The 19304-nt window shown below is 43.1% G+C and overlaps 6 non-coding genes across 6 annotated transcripts; 1 reads left to right on the top strand and 5 right to left on the bottom strand.

The window, feature by feature from the left end:
* Positions 1 to 3517: 3517 nt before the first annotated feature.
* On the bottom strand, positions 3518 to 3600 carry trnal-cag (transfer RNA leucine (anticodon CAG)). The gene has a single exon. It is a non-coding gene; the product is annotated as a tRNA-Leu (tRNA).
* An 835-nt stretch (positions 3601 to 4435) lies between these two features.
* trnal-cag (transfer RNA leucine (anticodon CAG)) lies at positions 4436 to 4518 on the bottom strand. Its single transcript has one exon. It is a non-coding gene; the product is annotated as a tRNA-Leu (tRNA).
* A 94-nt stretch (positions 4519 to 4612) lies between these two features.
* trnam-cau (transfer RNA methionine (anticodon CAU)) lies at positions 4613 to 4686 on the top strand. The gene has a single exon. It is a non-coding gene; the product is annotated as a tRNA-Met (tRNA).
* A 663-nt stretch (positions 4687 to 5349) lies between these two features.
* Positions 5350 to 5432, bottom strand: trnal-cag (transfer RNA leucine (anticodon CAG)). The gene has a single exon. It is a non-coding gene; the product is annotated as a tRNA-Leu (tRNA).
* An 832-nt stretch (positions 5433 to 6264) lies between these two features.
* Positions 6265 to 6347, bottom strand: trnal-cag (transfer RNA leucine (anticodon CAG)). Its single transcript has one exon. It is a non-coding gene; the product is annotated as a tRNA-Leu (tRNA).
* An 834-nt stretch (positions 6348 to 7181) lies between these two features.
* trnal-cag (transfer RNA leucine (anticodon CAG)) lies at positions 7182 to 7264 on the bottom strand. Its single transcript has one exon. It is a non-coding gene; the product is annotated as a tRNA-Leu (tRNA).
* Positions 7265 to 19304: the final 12040 nt, after the last annotated feature.

Raw genomic sequence — 19304 nt, 5'->3', positions numbered from 1 at the left:
CCTAGGAGCGAAAAGACTGTCCTGTCCAACCAAGGACAACCCTCGCTGACCTACTCCCTCTCTCTCTCCCCCTTTCTCTCCCCCTCTACCCTTTTTGCTCTCACCAGGATGCTGCTGTGGTTTGCCATCCTGTGCCTTCAGTCGACCAGAGGCCAGCCGCAATCGGAGATCATCTCACCAGGTCCGGCATCAGGCATCGTCCTGAGGGAACAACCGGGACTCCTGATCACCAACTGCCGGACCCACACCCAGAAAGTATATGTTCGACTAGACCCGCGTAATGTTTACAGAGCACATTACCCCAGCGCAGTGGCCCAATACAGTTGGGCCGGTGCCCGATGGACAGAGGACTCCCTCACTCACGCTGAGGCCGATGTCAGGCACATGCTCAACCAACTTGAGAAAATGACTGTCACACAAGCGGAGCTAAGTGGACACAACCGCCGCTCCAAACGGTTCCTTGGAGCTTTGCTCGGAGCCGGCGCTGCCGTCGGAACTCTGTTTAACATCGGTATGTCTAGTGTCAACTCAGTGAACTTAGCCACCGTGAGACGGCACGTGGCCGAAATTCGGACTGAAATCCCACAGATAAAAGAGCAACTCAACACACAAAGTGCCTCCCTTCAGACCATCGGCAAGACTTTGAGGGGAACTGTGGTGGTTCTCAACACTCACAGCGTCCTGCTGAACCAGACCGTGAACTCTATGAAACAGCTGTTTACGGTTTTCCAGAATGACTTTGCTCAAACTCAGCTGGTCACAGCCCTGATGGCAGACATGCTGCGGGAGGTGAGCTCTTCCATTGACAGCCTAGCCATGGGAAGGATTCCACCGTACCTGATACCCTTAAGCCTTGTCCAAACGGTGCTGGCTTCCGCCGTCACCACGCCAACTGACCGTCTACAAATACACCTCGCCTACTCTCTGGGCAGCGCCATCCCCCTCTACGTCGACCCCGAGCAAAGGGAAGTGGGTTTTCTCCTGAACCTGCCCATCATAGAGTCAAGCCGAATTTACAGACTCAAGGACATTGTCAATGTCGGGTTTTGGAAAGATAACACCCACGTCAAGATCCGCACTCCCGACGTAGTGGCCTATCACGACAGTGACCCACAGCTGTACCTGGCCCCGAACCTTCACTATCTCTGCCCTAGCAAACCCTTCCTCAGAGACAACACTGATGGAATCTGCGGATTGCAACCCATGGCCAGCGACACCCGGTGTCCTGCCGAAGCCAAGTCACGCACTCAAGTCACAGAGACGCAAGCAGAAATTGTAGGTGACAGATGGCTCGTTAACACTCCAGTGCGCACGGCTACGCTCACCTACGACCAGCACGACACTGCCACCCGTGTCACCCTGCTCGACCAGAGCATGTGGATTCAGGTACCAAAAGGTGCCATCCTCCATCTAGATGATCTAGCTTTGTACCATCTTCCAAGCAACGAGTACGAATCAGAACTGGAAATCCCCTCCTTTTTCAAAAAGGGGGACTGTACCTATGACTCTTCCAATTCTAAATCTTCCGTTAGCGCCAGCCAGTCTGGAGGGTAGATTAGTTTGTGACACCTTTACAGCGTAATGAGTCCCCACAGAGATCCTCGCGCGATCCTGATTTGTTCGCGAGCCAACATCCAAGAAGACCGTTATCTCCAAACCCCCCCCCCCCCCAGCGAGGAAGGAATGCCAGATGCGCAAATGGACAACACACACACACACACACACACATATATGCATCTATAACATTAAAACCCAGAAATGAGTGATTATGAAATGTAAACATGATGTATTCCTGTATGTTTGAAGTTTATACCGTATCCTGTCTATCTAGGACTGTTAGTTATGTAGTTGAACCTTGCGGACTTCTATAAAGGTCTAAGAGTTTATATATATCCTTGTATGCGTAACAAACACGGAGTGATTGGTAAAAAACGAAATCGCTCAACTTGCTCGAGCCAAATATATGTAAGAAGTTAATGAAAAAAATATTCTACTATGTTTTTCCCATCTTTGTAAGTGAAAGGCCAAACGCTCGTCCTCATAAAACACGCGAATGAGGTCATCAGATTAAGACAAAGGGAATATCGGGCGCCAAAAATCTGTGAGTTGCTATTGGACTGTGCTTCCACAGAAAGGGGCGTTTAGTTTCATTTTAAAAGACCGCGACACGGCTCAACTCTCTCTCTTCTTCGTGCTATTCTTCCTGTGTATGTCCTGCGACCTAGTCGCTTTATTTTATCTTCGGTTTTATTTTACGTTTAACTCAGTCTTTTATTTGATGCTCAGTTCTTGTCGGCAGACCGAACACAGCATTTTACGTTTTGATAGAAGTCCTATATCCTCCGGGTGAAAGGACTCCTCCACAGCATACCTTTAAGACTTTCGAATTTCCCGCGAGCAAAACACGCCCTCGAAACACCGAAAGGACGCTTCCAGCTCACCAACTACGAGGACATCCACACCCACACACGCCGGCTTGTCCAGCGACATAAAGGTCCAGTGCAAGTATAATTCAATCCAGATTCCAGCGCGTTAAAGTGTGTATTTTCCTTGTTGGTTCTTAAGGTTCAACTGTGGTAACAATCTTTGTTTTCCTGTCTTCTACTTTTCTTTCTTACTGTTTTTGTTTTTATTGTTCGATATATTCATTTTACATGTAGTTATATTGTCTAGTTCATTTTTATTAAACCCATTATACTCTTGATTGTCTCTGTTTGTTGGTCACGGAACAAAGCCTCTTTAATGTACGATCTAAAGCTACGAGCTGATACTGATAAAGTTAACTAATTTGATTAGTAAACTGATACTAAGGATAAACCTTTTTGAGAATTGGTAACGCATATCGAACAAGCAGCTCGGTGGACGAACTGATTAGTTGGGATAACAGTTGCAGTAACTCTATTAAGGTATTCCGAAAATTAATATAGCCCGCCTGCATATGAATTATATACTTAATTAATTACAATTGGTTGTGTTAATTAACTATATATCTCTGAAGCAGATGCGTGAGCTATATAATCCCTATTTGGGTGAATTTTATGTATGATGATCTAGTTCAGGCCCGTATTCAATCACTGTTGATTCCAAATTAATAATTGTTGAATATTTGTTCCCCAAACCTGAGCTAAGATTCTTTACACACTCCACCCCATGCCCCCAAACCCATGACATTTCATTCCAAGAAATGTCCAAGAATCCTTGCCATGAAATTCTACTGCATCTTCTTCCGGTAAACATCACAACATGTTATTTCGTGAAATTCAGTTGAATCCGATTCAATCAACGTGTCCATTTTTTCTGAAATGTCATGACTTGAAATTCCAAGTGCCATAGAATCCCATACATTGCACTAAAGTGTTACTTTAAAGGCCATGTACTGCAGGTCAGTGTTACTTTAATGTTTGGTTAATTCTAGCATGAACTGAATTGCAGTGCTTTGTCAACATTACTGCATTTCTTGATAAACTTGCCAGAGGGTTAAAGACTCTAGCTTGGGCCCGCAGCCAATAGTTAGGTTTGTCAGAAGTGGGATTCGAACCCACGCCACCAGGGGAGACTGCGACCTGAACGCAGCGCCTTAGACCGCTCAGCCATCCTGACATGATGGCCAGTGGTGAGCAGCATTTTTGCACCTACACGGAATGGCAGGTGATCTAGAATCTAGAGCTTCACCGCTCACCTGAGTCAGAGCACATACCTTGTTGGCGCAGTTAGGCAGTGCGTCAGTCTCATAATCTGAAGGTCGTGAGTTCGAGCCTCACACGGGGCAGAATGGTGCTTTTTGATACACGGGGCCGTGTAAATAAAGGAGCTGCTTTCTGTTTTCCCTTTTATGCCTTTGTCCATTTCTTCATATGCACTGTAATTGAAATCCAGTGTTTTTTTAAGACTAATGTTGAACAAATGCAGTAATAGTATTACTCTCATATTCATGTCATATGTGTCAGTGTTGTTACAATGTTTTGTTAAGGCTTATATCATTCTTTCATTCTAATGGCATGTCTTGTTAATGCTAATGTAATGTTTTACATGACATTCCTTGAATCTTGTGTCATGACACTCCACCCCATGCCCCCAAACCCATGACATTTCATTCCAAGAAATTTCCAAGAATCCTTGCCATGAAATTCTACTGCATCTTCTTCCGGTAAACATCACAACATGTTATTTCGTGAAATTCAGTTGAATCCGATTCAATCAACATGTCCATTTTTTCTGAAATGTCATGACTTGAAATTCCAAGTGCCATAGAATCCCATACATTGCACTAAAGTGTTACTTTAAAGGTCATGTACTGCAGGTCAGTGTTACTTTAATGTTTGGTTTATTCTAGCATGAACTGAATTGCAGTGCTTTGTCAACATTACTGCATTTCTTGATAAACTTGCCAGAGGGTTAAAGACTCTAGCTTGGGCTAGCAGCCAAAGGTTAGGTTTGTCAGAAGTGGGATTCGAACCCACGCCTCCAGGGGAGACTGCGACCTGAACGCAGCGCCTTAGACCGCTCGGCCATCCTGACATGACGGCCAGTGATGAGCAGCATTTTTCACCTACACGGAATGGCAGATGATCTAGAATCTAGGGCTTCACCGCTCACCCGAGTCAGAGCACATGCCTCGTTGGCGCAGTTAGGCAGCACGTCAGTCTCATAATCTGAAGGTCGTGAGTTCGAGCCTCACACGGGGCAGAATGGTGCTTTTTGATACACGGGACCGTGTAAATAAAGGAGCTGCTTTCTGTATTCCCTTTTATGCCTTTGTCCATTTCTTCATATGCAATGTAATTGAAATCCAGTGTTTTTTTAAGACTAATGTTGAACAAATGCAGTAATAGTATTACTCTCATATTCATGTCATATGTGTCAGTGTTGTTACAATGTTTTGTTAAGGCTTATATCATTCTTTCATTCTAATGGCATGTCTTGTTAATGCTAATGTAATTTTTTACATGACATTCCTTGAATCTTGTGTCATGACACTCCACCCCATGCCCCCAAATCCATGACATTTCATTCCAAGAAATTTCCAAGAATGCTTGCCATGAAATTCTACTGCATCTTCTTCCGGTAAACATCACATGTTATTTCGTGTAATTCAGTTGAATCCGATTCAATCAAAATGTCCATTTTTTCTGAAATGTCATGACTTGAAATTCCAAGTGCCATAGAATCCCATACATTGCACTAAAGTGTTACTATGAAGGTCATGTACTGCAGGTCAGTGTTACTTTAATGTTTGGTTAATTCTAGCATGAACTGAATTGCAGTGCTTTGTCAACATTACTGCATTTCTGGATAAACTTGCCAGAGGGTTAAAGACTCTAGCTTGACCCCGCAACCAAAGGTTAGGTTTGTCAGAAGTGGGATTCGAACCCACGCCTCCAGGGGAGACTGCGACCTGAACGCAGCGCCTTAGACCGCTCAGCCATCCTGACATGATGGCCAGTGGTGAGCAGCATTTTTGCACCTACACGGAATGGCAGGTGATCTAGAATCTAGAGCTTCACCGCTCACCTGAGTCAGAGCACATACCTTGTTGGCGCAGTTAGGCAGTGCGTCAGTCTCATAATCTGAAGGTCGTGAGTTCGAGCCTCACACGGGGCAGAATGGTGCTTTTTGATACACGGGACCGTGTAAATAAAGGAGCTGCTTTCTGTATTCCCTTTTATGCCTTTGTCCATTTCTTCATATGCAATGTAATTGAAATCCAGTGTTTTTTTAAGACTAATGTTGAACAAATGCAGTAATAGTATTACTCTCATATTCATGTCATATGTGTCAGTGTTGTTACAATGTTTTGTTAAGGCTTATATCATTCTTTCATTCTAATGGCATGTCTTGTTAATGCTAATGTAATTTTTTACATGACATTCCTTGAATCTTGTGTCATGACACTCCACCCCATGCCCCCAAACCCATGACATTTCATTCCAAGAAATTTCCAAGAATGCTTGCCATGAAATTCTACTGCATCTTCTTCCGGTAAACATCACATGTTATTTCGTGTAATTCAGTTGAATCCGATTCAATCAAAATGTCCATTTTTTCTGAAATGTCATGACTTGAAATTCCAAGTGCCATAGAATCCCATACATTGCACTAAAGTGTTACTATGAAGGTCATGTACTGCAGGTCAGTGTTACTTTAATGTTTGGTTAATTCTAGCATGAACTGAATTGCAGTGCTTTGTCAACATTACTGCATTTCTGGATAAACTTGCCAGAGGGTTAAAGACTCTAGCTTGACCCCGCAACCAAAGGTTAGGTTTGTCAGAAGTGGGATTCGAACCCACGCCTCCAGGGGAGACTGCGACCTGAACGCAGCGCCTTAGACCGCTCGGCCATCCTGACATGACGGCCAGTGATGAGCAGCATTTTTGCATCTACACGGAATGGCAGATGATCTAGAATCTAGGGGTCAACGCTCACCCGAGTCACAGCACATGCCACGTTGGCGCAGTTAGGCAGCGCGTCAGTCTCATAATCTGAAGGTTGTGAGTTCGAGCCTCACACGGGGCAGAATTGTGCTTTTTGATACACGGGACCGTGTAAATAAAGGAGCTGCTTTCTGTATTCCCTCTTATGCCGTTGTCCATTTCTTCATATGCACTGTAATTGAAATCCAGTGTTTTTTTAAGACTAATGTTGAACAAATGCAGTAACAGTATTACTCTCATATTCATTTCATATGTGTCAGTGTTGTTACAATGTTTTGTTAAGGCTTATATCATTCTTTCATTCTAATGGCATGTCTTGTTAATGCTAATGTAATGTTTTACATGACATTCCTTGAATCTTGTGTCATGACACTCCACCCCATGCCCCCAAACCCATGACATTTCATTCCAAGAAATTTCCAAGAATCCTTGCCAGGAAATTCTACTACATCTTCTTCCGGTAAACATCACAACATGTTATTTCGTGAAATTCAGTTGAATCCGATTCAATCAACATGTCCATTTTTTCTGAAATGTCATGACTTGAAATTCCAAGTGCCATAGAATCCCATACATTGCACTAAAGTGTTACTTTAAAGGTCATGTAATGCAGGTCAGTGTTACTTTAATGTTTGGTTAATTCTAGCATGAACTGAATTGCAGTGCTTTGTCAACATTACTGCATTTCTGGATAAACTTGCCAGAGGGTTAAAGACTCTAGCTTGACCCCGCAACCAAAGGTTAGGTTTGTCAGAAGTGGGATTCGAACCCACGCCTCCAGGGGAGACTGCTACCTGAACGCAGCGCCTTAGACCGCTCGGCCATCCTGACATGACAGCTAGTGGTGAGCAGCATTTTTGCACCTACACGGAATGGCAGATGATCTAGAATCTAGGGGTCAACGCTCACCCGAGTCACAGCACATGCCACGTTGGCGCAGTTAGGCAGCGCGTCAGTCTCATAATCTGAAGGTTGTGAGTTCGAGCCATACACAGGGCAGAATGGTGCTTTTTGATACACGGGTCCGTGTAAATAAAGGAGCTGCTTTCTGTATTCCCTTTTATGCCTTTGTCCATTTCTTCATATGCAATGTAATTGAAATCCAGTGTTTTTTTAAGACTAATGTTGAACAAATACAGTAATAGTATTACTCTCATATTCATGTCATATGTGTCAGTGTTGTTACAATGTTTTGTTAAGGCTTATATCATTCCTTCATTCTAATGGCATGTCTTGTTAATGCCAATGTAATGTTTTACATGACATTCCTTGAATCTTGTGTCATGACACTCCACCCCATGCCCCCAAACCCATGACATTTCATTCCAAGAAATTTCCAAGAATCCTTGCCATGAAATTCTACTGCATCTTCTTCCGGTAAACATCACATCATGTTATTTCGTGAAATTCAGTTGAATCCGATTCAATCAACATGTCCATTTTTTCTGAAATGTCATGACTTGAAATTCCAAGTGCCATAGAATCCCATACATTGCACTAAAGTGTTACTTTAAAGGCCATGTACTGCAGGTCAGTGTTACTTTAATGTTTGGTTAATTCTAGCATGAACTGAATTGCAGTGCTTTGTCAACATTACTGCATTTCTTGATAAACTTGCCAGAGGGTTAAAGACTCTAGCTTGGGCCCGCAGCCAATGGTTAGGTTTGTCAGAAGTGGGATTCGAACCCACGCCACCAGGGGAGACTGCGACCTGAACGCTACCTGACAGCCGTGCGGCTGTTTCACAACAGCCAATCAAGCGCGAGCACTCCATCATTGTTGAGCGAATGGCGTTCTCGGACTTCATCTTTGTCAGAGTTCCTCGGCCAATCACGCGTCGTATCTTCATCTTTGCTTGGCGAATGGCGTTATCGGCTTCATCTTTTTCAGAGTTCCTTGGCCAATCACGTTTCGGATCTCCATCTTTGCTGAGCCAATGGCGATCTCTGGCTTCATTTTTGAGAGGATTCTTTGGCCAATCACGCATCGAATCTTCATCTTTCAGGCGCCGTGGAGAGACGGGCTCTTTTTTATTCTCAGGTATACCCGCGCCGAAGTATTGCCGTTCATTCATCGAATGTCAACAAGTAAGATAAACTACATTAACAACAATACAATAATACATATTTCATTTTCTTCTCGTATTTTATGACCCATTAAGGTGTTTATTGTTATGATCTATCGCGATCTTGATCTGCTGGCAACCTCAGCATTTCATCTTAATGTGTTGATGAACTACATTAACATCAGCAACATATTTTTCATATATTGCTAACTTTTTCTCGTATGTTATGCTGCATTAAGTTACTTTTTAATGTTATGATCTATATATCTTGATGAGCTAGTATATTGCAGCACTTTTCTATTACACTATTTTTTGATAAACTACAATCTACATTAACAACAACATATTTTAATTTGCATTTTAAAATGTAAAGTTGTTTAGTGTCATGATCAGTCTTGATGTAGTATACTGCAGCACTTCTCATGTTATTGTCTCCAATGATGAATTACATTAACAATAATATATTCGTGGATTTTTACCTTTCAGTGTTCTTTAAGGTGTGTTTAAAAATGTCAATATCGATCATGATTCTGGTATGTTATTGTTTAGTGTTTAATTATAGTAGTACTGTATCAAATACAGTAATAAGTAGTAAAGCGTTAGTAGCTAAAAAGACTAAACATGTTTCAAATGTTCCAGAGATGTCTAAAAAGTCACACAAGGCCATGGGGGACGATGAGTGGATGTCCCGTCTGCGGCGGTTTGCCAGCACAGGGGTTTGGAAAATAAAAATAAAAATTTTGCTTTTTATTTATAAAGCTTGCTAAAGTGATACCACCTTTTACCGTGGATAACAATGTTGGCTATATCTAGTCCCATAGCTCCTCCAACGATTAAATAGGCAGAGACAATTTCTGATAGGCTTTGGGTTTTGCTCATTTATTCAAAAAAGTATTTTGTATAAAGCTTTTAAATCTTACCTCAAACAAAGTTGATGTGTCAGCAGTCCATTACCATTACCTATATCAATAATATTTATGTTAGGATTAATTTAGGATCAATTACATGGATTAATATATCCATGTAATTGACTATCTAATTCTAAGCTGCAAACAAATATATATATATATATATATATATATATATTTGTTTGCATCTTAGAATTAGACAGTCAATTACAATTTCATCTGCGATTTGCAGTTAGGCTCCATTAATTAGTGTATAATTGTAAATAAATAAAATATATATATAATGTGAATATAATTAATTTGTGGCCACTGTGTGTATTTCTCCAAATATCAAAATATACGTATCCACAGATTACGAAGGACAGGTTTTATTTATGACCTCATTACAGATATAAAAACACAAGCAAACAAAAACATTTAGAAATGATTTGGATTTTAAAAATTGCCAAAGAGACCAGTTAGTATTGAATTTATTTTTATTGGGTGTTATATTTATTTTTATACAGCTTCTCCTTGCTGTTTCTGCTCTCAGACTCTTGCTGGTGTACAGGGACGGATTGTCCTGGTTAAATGTATAAATGTCTGTGAATGTTAGATTTTGGCATGCCTGTGCGTAATTAGATCGGTAAAATGTACCACGAATGAAAGATGAATACAACCTGTTTTCCTCATTCTTGATTGTTCTTTTACCAGACCACAAGTGCTCCACCTGCATCCACTCCTACCGCTGTCCCAACCTCTACCTCAGCCCCGACCTTTACACGGCCTGCACTTAACTTATCAATGGTAAAGCATTATTTTAATATTTGAGTAGATTACCTCCTCCACAAGCAATGATCTCCGGAATTTCCCAATGCCTTTTATTGGTAGGCTGGAAGATTATTTGTGTATTCTTCAATAGGGAATTCATATCATCAAATTTCCAATGCATGTATGATATTACATGAATGTCAATCTGTTCAATAATCTCCTTCTTTTAGTTTACAAAGCCACGATTTGGGGGATCCATTAGTTCAGCAGCCAAACCCAGCCTAAATGTACAAAGGCGGATTCAGGTAATTTAAAAAGACCTTAATATGTTTCATCATCATCATCTTTATTATGGTTGTTGATAATGTACAATATGTATCTTTATAGCCTGGTAGTCACAGTCCGCCTCCTTCAGCCAGACCCAGTCTTTCACCTTCATCCAGTCCTTCTCATTCAAGCATTCAACCGGCAGCCAGTGCTTCTCCTTCTGCAGCCAGACCTCCTTAAACCAGTCGGTCTCCTGCACCCAGACCTGCTTCTGCAGCCAGACCTCCTTCTGCAGCCAGACCCCCTTTAGCCAGTCTGTCTCCTGCAGCCAGACCTCCTTCTGCAGCCAGACCTCCTTCAGCCAGTCTGTCTCCTGTAGCCAGACCTCCTTCTGCAGCCAGACCTCCTTCTGCAGCCAGACCTCCTTCAGCCAGTATGTCTCCTGCAGCCAGACCTCCTTCAGCCAGTCTGTCTCCTGCAGCCAGACCTCCTTCAGCCAGTCTGTCTCCTGCAGCCAGACCTCCTTCAGCCAATCCGTCTCCTGAAGTCAGACCTCCTTCTGCAGCTAGTCCGACTCTTACATCCTTGGTGAGTGCCCATCTATTTTTTGTGGCATCTCTTACTTCCTGTGTGTGAAGTACATGTACATGTGGCTTATTCTAAAAATTAGGGGGTACATTACAAAAATTACTGTTGGTTTATGTTTCCCTGGTGAATTTGTCAACCATTACAAACAAATTGAATGTTAAACTTCAAGTAAAACATGTATATGAGTGTTATTTTTTCCATTTAGCCATGTATACAGTGATTTTTTAAAAAATCATTTGAGAACCAGTTCTCAAATCTGCCTTAGGCTAATTATCATAAATGGACATGAAATGTCCCCTAATGCCCCTTTGTAGAATTACTTGTATGCAAACTTGAGAGAAACAATGTTTTAATATTACATCTCTAATCTTTCATTGCTTTTGAATCAGGAGGAGCATGTTGCCCCTTCTATGCACGGACCTGCTCCTGCATCCGAGCCAGATCAATTTTGGCTGCCCACTAAAATGAGGCAGACAATCCCCCACAGGATCAGAGGTGGATTGCTTCTGCGATCTTTCACTCTGGCAGACTTAGGACAGACTTGAAGCTCTGGTATGAGCCACCCGTCCCTTCCCTCATCTACCACCAGGCTCCATCTCCAGATCGCTTTTTTAATCACAGGCTTCTGGTGTGGATGCCCTACCACTTGTGGAAGTTCAGACTGTTCTGTCCTGCATGTGGGAAGCAGCTGACTGGATATGGCCTCCACAAGAGAGCACGGAAGGTCCTGGACATCGACAGGTACTGCCTTATGGTAACAGAGACTCTCAGGTGTACTGTGTGTTGCCTGAGTTACCTGTCTACCAATCAGACTGTCCTGGACCAGCTCGATGTGCCCCATAGAAGACTTTTCCGTCTGATTTTGACACAGAAGTGAGTTAAAATCTACACGCCTTGTACAGAATTTTGTAATGTGTTTATAATAAAGTCATTCATATTTCAAAATTAATAATTTATTTTCTGAAGCAGAAATGTGTAATATGAAGTAAATGCAAAATAAAAGTGTATTTTATTTACCATAAAATAAATTACATAAGCAAATCTTCTCTTTTACACAAAGGTAAGCTTGTGACATTCGTGTCATACGCATGCTGAGGGAACGGACGCTGGGCAACAGTCGCACAAGACTTGTCAAACAGCTGAGGGAGAACCACGGGGAGGAGTGGCTTGACCGTTTGGCGCACTATATGGAGGAGTGTGCTGGTTTTATCAACCGCCCCAGCCTCTTACCTGTCATGTGCCAAAAGCCTCCAGAGCCCATTGATGTCCCTACTAGCAAGTGGCTGCTGTCAGTTTATGGGAGGGACATTATCAGTCGCATAGACCACATCAAGGCAAGCATAACCTCCACGTTTGGGACCATTTTGAAAATGGACTCAACCAAACAGGTAATTGTTTGACATTATTACTGATGTTTTAACTGTTGTGAAGTTTGAAAATGATTTGTGTTATGCTTTATTAATATTTTTAATTTGGTTGATTTTAGATCACAAAGAAGTTGGCAGGCACAGCCAGGGGAACAGCACAGTGGGTGACTTCTGTTGGCAATGAGACAGGACAAATTCTTATCAGTGTCTTGACTGCTCAGGAAGGTCCAGCACTGGACACCATGGTCTCCGGACTGATTAACAGGTACAGCCAGGCGGCCGTGGCTCCACCACTGCTGCTGTACGTGGACTGTGGCTGCTGCATAGAGAAGGGGCAGAGCAAGCTACAGGCCAGATTTGGAGGATGGCCTGACCTCAATATCAGGCTGGACATCTGGCACTTCATGCGTCGGCTGGCAGTGGGGTGCACCACTGATGCTCATCCTCTATACCCAGTCTTCATGTCACGTCTCTCTGCGTGCATTTTTGAATGGGACCCAGATGATGTGGCTTTGTTGCGGCGGGCAAAGAGAGAGCAACTGCAGGAGGAAGGTGTGCCTGTCATCACAGATAACCTTGTGGACCGACGCATCACCAAAAAAGAGCTGGCGCTCTATTGCCGTCGGAGGACTCGTGGGGTGGAGTCCACAACCCGCTACCTTGACAGGCTTCTGCAGGAACTGAAGGGGGATAAGGGGAGAGATATGATGGGGGTTCCTTTGCTGGACACAGTGAGGATAGAGCACATCTGGCGTGTTTGAGATGAGGCATGTTAAGTGATCCAGGATCCGCCAGGTGTGTTTCTCTACACTGTGACGGGCACCACCACCACCAAGGGAGGATTAGTTCTCATGAAGTACAGATGTGCTAGGGGCTCGACCTCACTTGAATCTTTCCACTGCCACCTAAACAGGTTCATTCCAGGTTTGTGGCTCATTGTGTTTGCAGTATAGTATATATTCAACACAATAGAACATCTAATATCACTTTATATTTTCTGAAGGAACTCATTATCCCAGTTTCATGATTTTCATTGTTCACTTCTTTACAGGAACCAGTGCTAAAACACTGAATTTTCAGTTGTATCTCCTGGAAGGCCTGAACAGGTGGAACCAAGACCAGGCAGCAGCATCAATTTCCACAAAATCCTCCCCTCTTCTCACCTACGTAGGGCAGGTGGTGCAAAGCATCAACACCAACAGCCTAAATGTTTTTGGAGAGAAGCTTGTCCCCACCTTCCAACCTCCTGCACAGTACACTGGTAAGACTCTCACTGTACATTTTACAGCACATGGGTCTTTGCTAATGCAAGGGCTATATGTTTAACACACTGCATTCTGTTTTTAGGGGAGCTAATTGGAGTGGACTATCTACTTAGTCAGACAGGGCAGCCACTTCAGTCAATAGATGCTGACAATGAGCAGACAGACCAGCTGCTGGAGGAAGTAAATGTAGATGAGCAGGATGAGGGATTTGAGGAGGACATCAATGAGGACCCTACACTGAGTTTCCTCCTTGAAGATGAAGCTAACTATAACCCACCTACAATTCAGCCTGTTCATCCCTCATCTCAGTCTTCTGCTGCCTCATCATAGTCTGCTGCTGCCTCATCCCAGTCTGCCTTCTCCCAGTCTGCTGCTCCCTCATCCCAGTTTGCCTTCTCCCAGTCTTTTGCTGCCTCATCCCAGTCTGCCTTTTCCCAGTCTACTGCTCCTTCATCCCAGTCTGCTGCTCCTTCATCCCAGTCTGCTGCTCCTTCATCCCAGTTTGCTGCTCCTTCATCCCAGTCAGCTGCTGCCTCATCCCAGTCTGCTGCTCCTTCATCCCAGTCTGCTGCTCCTTTATCCCAGTCAGCTGCTGCCTCATCCCAGTCTGCTGCTCCTTCATCCCAGTCAGCTGCTGCCTCATCCTTGTCAGCTGCTCCTTCATCCCAGTCTGCTGCTCCTTCATCCCAGTCTACTGCTCCTTCATCCCAGTCTGCTGCTCCTTCATCCCAGTTTGCTGCTCCTTCATCCCAGTCAGCTGCTGCCTCATCCCAGTCTGCTGCTCCTTCATCCCAGTCTGCTGCTCCTTTATCCCAGTCAGCTGCTGCCTCATCCCAGTCTGCTGCTCCTTCATCCCAGTCAGCTGCTGCCTCATCCTTGTCAGCTGCTCCTTCATCCCAGTCTGCTGCTCCTTCATCCCTGTCTGCTGCTCCTTCATCCCTGTCTGCTGCTCCTTCATCCCTGTCTGCTGCTCCTTTATCCCAGTCTGCTGCTGCCTCATCCCAGTCTGCTGCTGCCTCATCCCAGTCTGCTGCTGCCTCATCCCAATCTGCCTTCTCCCAGCCAGCTGCTGCCGCCTTCTCCTCTCAGCCAACTACATCCATAGACCAGTATGCACCAGGTTCCCCCACTCATGTGCCTGAAGAGCTTTTGGTATGTAAATTTCACAATAGGAACTTGCCACGAGCAAATTAATTTGTAATTCGACAAACTGATTAATACTACCATTAAGATGTAATTTCACTGATCTCTTTTTTTCTTTACCATTTAAAATGATACTGTTTTAGGCTGTGGATGACCAGAACATTCCAGGAATGGACCGGGTGGACAGACTGGCTGAGTATTTGGTAGAGCTGAGGACAAGCACAGGGTTAACACTGAGCAGGCAGCAGGTATGTAAACATTTTGAATGTTTGTTAACTTGGAAAAGACCACACAAAACACAATGTGACTGTAAAAACAGTGTTACTGAACCATGTATGCAAAATTACCAGTTTCCTTTTAACTCTGCTATGCCTCTATACTTCTATCCTTCTTCAGGTTGATGACATTGTGTGCTTGTGGCAGAGCCTGCTTGAATATGACAAGCAGCGAGTGAAGTTTGCTGCCAGACACCAGGACAGGCTGACAATAGGGAGGTTCAGGTCTCCAAAAAAGAAGGCTGTTTTCAACCCTGAAGTGGACAGCCTGAAACGGAGTGTGTTAGCATCTACAGCTTCACCTGCCCAATGGCCAGACTGCTGTCGTCTCGTGGAGGCCATTTTCATCAGGCTCTGTCGCATCCATCAAAGTCCGAGGAAGAAAGAGAAGAAGACGCTGAGTCGCTGGTCTCTCATTTTACAAGATTACCGAAAGATCCGGCAGCTGATCCTGTCTAATGGTGCCATCATGCAGGACACTACTCTCCAGCTGGTGGAGGTAAATCAGACCACTCTGGTTCAGTGGCACAACGGCAGGGTTAAGAAGCAAGATCAGACTCTTCTGCTTCAGGGGATCGATCTGCCTGACCCTCTTGGTATTGCTGCTGAGGCTCTCCCACCTGCCAGTGTACGTGCTGTTGCTCCACCCCAGGTCCAGGGAGAGCAACATATTTACAAACTGCCACAAAGCACAGCTGGGCAAGCTAGATTAAAAAGGTGCATCACTAGCTACACAACTGAGGCAGTCATACCCAAGCTGACAACCCTGAGGCCAATAATTCCTCGGCCCGTTGGCAGCCTTCAACCAGAACCTGTCCTTCCCAGCCCCAGCGCGACTGTCCCTCTTGCCTCCCACACTACCCCTACCTTCACACTGTTTGTTGTCCCCCAAAACCCTTTTCCTGTAGCCCCAGCCACTCCCAGTTTCGTCCTCCCAGTTCCTGCCACAGTCAGTCAATCTCAACCCACCGTCCCTCGTCCATACCACAGAAAGGTTGAGGCAAATACCTGCAGGAAGTGTGGACAATTTAGGACAGCAGCGACTGGGCACAGCCAGTTTAGAGGGACTATCTACTGCCCTGTCACAGAGACACTTACGAAAGAACAGTGGCTTGAAAAAGTAAAGAAAAAGAAATAGCTAATTTTTTATATATTTTGTATATTTTTTTATATATACATTACATTATTTTATGTATATATATATATATATATATATATATATATATATATATATATATATATATATATATATATACTCACTACTATGTATATAGTTTTATAAAGTTTTTTATCTTTGTGTGTTTATTACTATTATATATGTTATTTATTATTAGGTTGGGGGTTCGACCCCACTCAGGGACTTTTATTTTAATTATTTTATATGTTTTTTTTAATACTCGTATTGTTTCTACTTTTGTGTGTTTACTACTGTTCTCCATGTTATATATATACTCTTTATTATGTGCATAGTTTAATGTTATATTTTATTGTTAAAAAATAAAACATTTTATTGTTCATAGAATTGTTTCTCGTCATTCAGTAATCATTCAGTGAGCCTGAGTCAAAACATTATTATAATTATTATTATTATAGGCCTATATATCTCATATGTATAGCACATTTCAAGGAACTCCATAGTCATATGGGTAATTAATAAATAAAAACGTATCGATACAAGGCCCCCACTCCAGAGCATTTTTTCACACACCGGCTTGTCTTGTGGATGCCATACCACCTTTGGAAGGTCAGGCTGTGCTGTCCTGTGTGTGGAAAACAGCTCACAGGTTATGGAGCCCACAAGTGAGCCCGCCAGGTTTTGGATGTCGATAGGTACTACCTGATGATCACGGAGACCCTCTGGTGCAGTGCCGCTGGTTGTAAGATGGGTTACATTTCCAGTAGCAAGACCATCTTGGACCAGCTGGATTTGGCACACAGAATGGAGTTCCGACTGATCCTGGCACGAAGGTGAGTATACTGAAATGATTTAGGCCTGCTCTTCTCCCTGGCCCTGCTCCTCTCACTGCACCTGCATCTCTCACTGCATCTCTCACTGCTCCTGCATCTCTCACTGCTCCTGCACCTCTCACTGCATCTCTCACTGCTCCTGCACCTCTCACTGCACCTGCATCTCTCACTGCTCCTGCACCTCTCACTGGCCCTCATTTATCAAAAGTGCATACACCAAATTTCCAGCGTACACCCAAAACCACAGTGACTTTGATATTTATCAATATGGACGTTGGCGTACGGCACGCTCAAATCCTACGCCAGGTCAGGAGGTGGTGTACATGTACGCACGTTTTGAGTTAGTGCGGAAATGCGCAGAAAAACAATTCCTAACACCACAAAACGCACTGACAAACTAAAAGATATGAGGAGCTCTTTTCCAAAACGCGATAAACACCATTTTTAAAAATAAATTTGTATTTTATTTCTATTAATAAACTAGTGTTGTGTCTGCAAAGATGAAATTGATGATCACCATCTCCGTAGTGAACGCGCCTATAGAGAGAGTAGCCTATTTCTTTTCGTTTATAATTGTTTCGTTTAAAGACATTTCAAGCTTTCTTTATAGATATATTTCTCATGTCTGTGAGGCATATACTGAGTTTCGGTTAATTTGTGATGAGATGCGCCCCAGTTCACGTGCAATGCAAGGGACCGCGCCCGCACCTCCATGTCATGACTCATGATTATATTGTCTGCTATTTGCTTCTTATTTATTAAATCCAGGCAATTGGTTGATGAAAAAAATATTAAAATTAAGATACAATTTATACAAAACGAAATTCACTTTAAAGAAAGGCTTTCTACAAAACAAAACTTAATTAAGTGGCCAAAATCATGTCTGAGCATGTCTCCCGATATATTGCGCATCCTATCTTAGCCTATGTTCACTTTTCATAATCAACATAGATGGGGAAAAAATAACATTATTATTTTTTAACAAATATGAAACTAAATGCACTTAGTTAATGGCTACAACACGCCTAATAGTAGGCCTGAATATTGTTATCATTACTTTTTTCAAGTTCGGCACGAATTACTATTAGCCTAAATGTGTTACTTAAGGATTTGAATGTATTTTTAACATTGTTGTGTTTAAGGACTGTATTTGTGTGTTATTTTTAAATTATTTGTTTTATGTGGTGGACAATATTGGAACGTGACATTGGGAATATTTATTTTATTTTTACTATTTAATTTATTTTACTATTTATTTTGTTTGGCTTTTATTTATTTCATGCAGTTGCACTTATTTAATTTATATTAATTTATAGTATGAGTCCCTGATTATATGTTGCATGTTCTCTTCTTGTTGTTTTTTTGTTGTTGTTTTTTTAGACAAAAAATGGATGGATTTATAGCGTTTTGAAAAAAAAATACAATTAACTTTGAATTTATCATCAACAATATTGTTGTTTGATTTAATAATAATTTTTCATGATGGTGATGGTCTCGATCTCCAGAGAAGTGTCTCCTCTTTGCCGTCTTCCGTGTGTCGATGGTGTAAAATGAGGGTGTGGGGGAGGCGGATACTTGAATATATAGGGGCGTGTTATTCTAATGACGATCGTTTTCAGCCGCGGCATTTATCAAGGGCAGGTATTGCGTACACCTGGATTTCAAAGGTACGCACAGCTTCATAAATCAGGCGGTGAGAGGAGTGTAAGCATAATCTTACGCCAACATATACGCCCGTTTCTACGCAAGAATGATAAATGAGGGCCACTGCCTCTCTCACTGCTCCTGCACCTCTCACTGCATCTCTCACTGCTCCTGCACCTCTCACTGCACCTGCATCTCTCACTGCTCCTGCACCTCTCACTGCCTCTCTCACTGCACCTGCATCTCTCACTGCATCTCTCACTGCTCCTGCATCTCTCACTGCTCCTGCACCTCTCACTGCATCTCTCACTGCTCCTGCACCTTTCACTGCACCTGCATCTCTCACTGCACCTCTCACTGCCTCTCTCACTGCACCTGCATCTCTCACTGCATCTCTCACTGCAACTCTCACTGCATCTCTCACTGCACCTCTCACTGCACCTCTCACTGCATCTCTCACTGCACCTCTCACTGCAACTCTCACTGCAACTCTCACTGCATCTCTCACTGCACCTCTCACTGCATTTCTCACTGCATCTCTCACTGCACCTCTCACTGCAACTCTCACTGCAACTCTCACTGCACCTCTCACTGCATCTCTCACTGCACCTGCATCTCTAAATGCATCTCT

This window comes from Siphateles boraxobius, unplaced genomic scaffold, assembly GCF_051911475.1.
Source record: "Siphateles boraxobius isolate OS27281-9 unplaced genomic scaffold, OSU_SipBor_1 63, whole genome shotgun sequence".
Classification (NCBI taxonomy): Eukaryota; Metazoa; Chordata; class Actinopteri; order Cypriniformes; family Leuciscidae; genus Siphateles; species Siphateles boraxobius.
The sequence above is the reverse complement of the archived record's forward strand: the minus strand, read 5'-3'. Positions and strand labels throughout refer to the sequence as shown.